Below are 6,011 nucleotides of genomic sequence, written 5' to 3'. Positions count from 1 at the left end.
AATGCTAGACCACCTTTAGCAGGTCCGTGAAGCTTGTAACGTGGCACTGACGTACAGCAATTCAAATAAATAAATGAACAGAATGACTGTGCTGAACTTGTAAAATAAACATTAAATATTTTACCTTTAAACATGTTCCAGTACCATTTGCAGTTCTTCCCTGGGTTTACCAGAAGCTTTCTCTAACTCTTCCCTTACTTGGAGGAAATGCAACTCCCTGCTTTTTTATTCTCCTCAGAACTCCAAATATGTTTGATTTGGAAAGAAATTATTGATGCATTATCGAATAGAGAACTGTGATATTATCAGTTTGGGCCTATTTCAACCTGCAAAAAAACAAAACAAAACACATGACTGATTAATGGAAAAGAAATGGTTTAATACTACTAAATGATGTGTGTGTAAAACATATATCAACCTTATTTTTTTTTTCTGTAAGAGTGGACACGGCCATTTGTAAATTTTATGTAGCTTCCGGTTTTTTTAGCAAAACAGCTCCTTTCGCTGCTTGATTTTGCAAACTGGTGTCTCTTACAATATTATTTTATTGTATTATCTCAATTATGAACACACTAGTTTGTAGTGCAAAGAGTTTTGCAGTTTATTATACTTTGTTATTCGTTATTTTTCATACAGCGGCTTATGAACCGGAAGTCTCACAGTTTACCAGAAAACCGCTTAATTAAAAGATAAACGTATATAAAACAAAATAGACGTATTTATTTATTACATTAACGTGTTAATTCAAACTATTCAAATTATAAGACAGACTCAGTCTACAAAATGAATCAAAATAGCCTGAGAGAATATCTTCAGTGTCCATTAAACACAATAAACAGGACGAATAACAAGAAGATTTATACTTACTGTGCAGTTTCAATAAAACAAGAAATGCACAAAATAAGGTTATAGATAGGCTACTGCTCCGTATTCTGTAATTCCACTGTAACATCAACACTGTAAATGAAAGTGAGCCGTTATTGAAATAGATTAGCCCAGAAAACCGCGTTTGGCAGCGTATACCCTCCAGTTTCTCTACAGCGTGATTTAGGTAATCCCATGGTAGAGGAAAGAAACGCTTGCACACCATTTGACCTCTGACAGCTAACGACTTTCTGAAGTATCAAAGGTTAAACAATGTTTCCAACCATTTGAGCGACGACTAATTGGTCGTATAATTTTTTGTTTGTGGTAACAACTCCATGCACTTGGACCAGCAACGCCTAATGCAGACATTTCAATAGTGATTAAAACTGAAAAACAGAACTCTGAGGAAAAAGGCAATGAAAAACATTAAACACGAACTATGGTTTAATTATTTTTTACTTATTTTACACATTAAATAATTTACACGTTAAATATGTTGCCAAAAATCAGTCTAAATGTATTTCTATTCAGGCTTAATTATAGCCTAGGCCTACTGTTTAAATTATAATAGGCTACACATATACATTATACATTTTAGGCTACAATTAAATACATATTCTGATACACTTTTTGAAACCTTAAAAATACACCGTTTAATTTATTTGATACATTTAAAATAAAGCCTATAACTTTCTTAAAACACGCAATCACGGAGATAGTAGCTAGTTTAACCTGTTTATATATTTATCCTAGTTTGTAATGAAATCTTTTAACAATCCGTCCATTGTCAAGTTAAACGCACATGCTATTTCCCTGCTTTAGTACATTTGGGGCCGGAAGAGTCCGTTTGGAGGATTGGGCCTCCCTTCGCGTGAGGCTGTTCCCGGCTAGAGGTAATGAGTTTGGCCCATCAGGAAGGCCGGGACACCCGGACCCATGGCTCTCTTCCGTCTGAGGTCTACCCATCTGTGTTTTCTCTGGTAGCGCTTCGCCTTGATGAGAGGGGCCGATGGGGCCCGCGGTCGCGCAGCCGGTGTACCTGCATCCATGAATGATGACTGACGGCTGTTTCCAACAATGAGCGCTTCTAAAAATGCTCATTATTTATGGGCCGAATGCAGCGAAAATTGTATCCGTCTTTGAAGTTGAACATGATGCGTGAGAAGTTCAGCATGAAAACACTGTTTGATCCCAGAGGAAATACCTGCGCTTCGAAAACACACACACACACACACACACACACACACACACACACACACACACACACACACACACACACACACACACACACACACACACACACACACACTGTGACAGTTTTGAGTAATTATGTGTAAAACACACGTACGGCATAACACTGTCAACACTTGCTATTAAGATTAAATAAATAAATATACGAGTAGGCTAAATAAATAACAAAAAAACAAAAAAAAAAACAATTCAAGATAAATGTGAAACAAAACAAAAAAAATCTAAATATTGAGAAAATCTCATTTAAATTTGTCCAAATAAAGTTCTTAGCAATGCATATTACTGATCAAAAATTACGTTTTGATATATTTACGGTAGGAAATTTACTAAGCATCTTAATAGAACATGATCTTTACTTAATATTCTAATGATTTTTAGCATAAAAGAAAAACCATAGGCTATTGGCTATTGCTACAATATACCCGTGCTACCTATGACTGGTTTTGTGGTCCAGGGTCACAGATCTTAATATAATTCGTTTTAAAAGAAACGTTCAATTGTACGCAGTAAATACGTCCAATTTAAATAAAGAAACGCCGCAAAATAGGCTTTAGTAAAAACAAAAAAAAAACAAAAAAAAAAAAAAAAAAAAACACATATATGCCTATATATTTTAATTAACTGGATAATATAAGTCAAACTTGTTATCTTTAAAAAGGAACAACAGTATTTCCATACAAAGGCATACAAAATTAAATTGATATTATCGAATTAAAACTAACCATCGATCTCTTAACGCGGGGAGATAAAAACGACACTCTGAAGGCCTATGGCATTTTAATGTTGAGCAATATTACTGAAATTACAAACAACTTATGACAACATAGCCTATATAAATTCCAAAAAACGAACCTTCTTGTTTTCAACCTTTTCTAGCGCAAGGACTCTCAGCCATCCCAGAGACAGCGTAAAATAAACGAAGCTTAAAATAAACAACGAACAATATCGCATTATGCCAAACTAATGTTGACCCAGTTTATCAGTTAACTGTACCTTTATGTCTCCTGCCATGTCAAACGTTCTTTTGTATACAAAGTGAGGCAATGAATCAACCGATTAGATATAACAGTGAAAAAATTTAACATTTTATATTCATTTTATTGTATAAATATTGATTTATATATCAATCCACAATTAAAGCCTGCAGGGTGTAACTCACAGCACATTGACATTTCTTATCAGACAGCTAACTAAAGGCTCAGTAAAACAACACACTGTATGGTTAAGGAAAAAAAAAGAACGGGTAATCATCTGACACAAGGTCGCATCTGGAACATCTGTTGTGACAAGCCTATCTTTTGTGTACATTTCTCTGCTTGGCACGTCCAAAGACAGCTCTTCAAAAAAGAAAAAAAGAAAAGAAACTTAAGGTGGACCAGCCCTGCAAAGATGTTTACCTACAGCCATGCACGTGTTTCGCATTTTCCCGCGTTTTTCAGCGAATTTGTGTTTCATTTGTCAGCGCAGCATATGAAAACAAATCACCAGCGTGCCTATCTCAGACAACAGAAATCGTTTCATTCCGACTGAGCTTGCCAACATATAAATAATTTACTATAACACAGCCAGTGTTCAGTTTCTCGCATTCAAAGGGCCATTTCCTCAGACTGTGATTACCTGGGAGTGTTGTTTGTTTCCAAAAACTAACATCTATTCATCTAGTCTTACCCAGAGTAGGCTATCTTTAAACCAGCAACACATGCCATGTAGAGTCTATGGTGGGTGATTGTTTAAGCTGACGTAGAACGGTCAGGTGACCTCTGACCCCTCGTGCAATAGACAGGCGTGTGTCTGTTGTTCAGTGCAGGTTTTTGTCAGCGGCCCATGTCGAGGTTCTGCATATACCGACTGCTTAAGTGATCTATTATTGACTTGGGAGGTATAAGCTGAATCTCCAGCAATGGGACTGGGCGACAGGAAAAGACAGGAAGAGACCCCTGGCATGGCTTTGTTGTGCCCCCCCACCGAGTCTGCAAAAGTAGGAAGTGATTACCAATCGGACGAGCTCTACAGAGGTCATGGACAAAGGTACGTGAGGGTCCCCAGATGACAAGGAGAAGGCTAATGACCAGGCGGACTGTGAAATGAACTGTTTTGTCTTCCTCTCCGACCGGCGACTCGCCCGCTGTTGTTTTTCCTTTAAAAGGATGGCCTCCAAGTTCCCCGAGCTTCCTGTACCGTCTGATGAGATATTCCAGTCTGGGTACGTCCCTAGAGACACGTGCTTTATGGGGCAGAACGGCTGTGGGCCGTTTGAAGTTCCACCGCCATCGCTCTGAGACGCATGAAATCCCATTTAGCTTAGTACCAAGGATGGCTATTATTACCGCATACACTGACAAAAATATCCACTTTTAAACTCTTCGCATGTTAGTCAACTAATATTCATGCTTGTTTTAATAAATGTAATAAAAAAAATGTAATGCTGATAGTCTGAATTTGTAAAAATCAGCAGTTTTGCTTTGAATCTTTATTCAAGTTTAAGAACGGGGATTTATTCTGGTTTCAATTCACGATTCGGCTCTATTAACAATTCTTGAGAAAGGAACATTTAGAAAAAAGTAATCTCTTCCGTAGCCAGAATTTTTAATGATTCAGTTATTTTAGATTTTAACAAAATGGACACCATAAATAAGAAATTAGTTAAATATTTCACAATTTGTGAATTGGAATTGTGAGTCGGAACAAGAATCATTACAGTCCTTTCGATTAAATCCACAGTTCTTAAAGGGGTCATCGGATGCCCATTTTCCACAAGTTCATATGATTCTTAAGGGTCTTAATGAAAAGTCTATAATATATTTTGGTTAAAAATTCTCAATAGTAGTGTAAAAAAAAAACACCCTTTTACATTGTTAAAATCAGCTCTGCAAAATATCAACTTATTTTATTGCATGGTCCCTTTAAATGCAAATGAGCTCCCTCTCTGCCATGTGATGATGAGTGGTGATGTTTACTTTAGCCGCATTTAGCTGCGTTTAGCCAAAACATGTCCAGCCAACAAGCACAAAGGCCATTTGCAAAGATGCATAAAAAAAAACCTTACTTCTGGTGTGGGTGAAGCTGCATCAGAAACTATTCGCATGAACAGTAGACGCATATGTAGATCGGGATCGGCGCTTTCCTTTTAAAAATGAAAGTAACGTTACCCTCTGCGTCTTCAGCGGCTCAGATGTGGAGAATAAATGACGACTGCTATGTTCATTATTACATCCAACAACAGAACACCTCAACCGCTCAATCTGAGACATTCTTGTCTTTCCCTGCACCTGAGTCGACACAATGGCAATCAGAATCAGACTGTTTTAGCTCAGTGAGGGGGGTCTAAGGTGGGAGCGGCCTCTGTTGTGTGTCGTCCGACAAGAAGCCGAGAATGACCTGATTTTAAAAAGGGGATATTACTTTTAAAGATTAAAAAAAAAAACACTGGGTGGATTTTTATCATTGTAGGGTGGTTGTGTACACAAACTGCCAACACACGTTCATGTTCAAACAACATGTAAAAGTTAGTTTTGCATCCGATGACCCCTTTAAACTTGAATAAATATTCTTTTGGTGAGTCACACAATACCAGTGTAATTTGATTCTCTAATGAATGACTCTGTTATGAATCATCAAAAGTAAAAAAAAAAAAAAAAAAAATACTGATTTATGAATTATGTCTGTTCTGTGGCTAAAACACAAACTAGTTATTTGCTGTTACTTCAAGTCTTAACCCAAAAAAAGTTGAAAAAAGAAAGCAAACAGTACAAACTACTCTGGAGAGTGAGCTGTGCTGTATTCGCTGCACAATACATGCAAAAATAACTAGTTTGCCTTTTAGCCACAAAACAGATATCAATCATAAATCAGTAAATAGTTTTTTTCCCTAAAGTTTCTGAATGGTTCAATTA

The sequence above is a fragment of the Garra rufa genome, chromosome 5, assembly GCF_049309525.1.
Source record: "Garra rufa chromosome 5, GarRuf1.0, whole genome shotgun sequence".
Classification (NCBI taxonomy): Eukaryota; Metazoa; Chordata; class Actinopteri; order Cypriniformes; family Cyprinidae; genus Garra; species Garra rufa.
Note: the sequence above shows the minus strand (reverse complement) of the source record.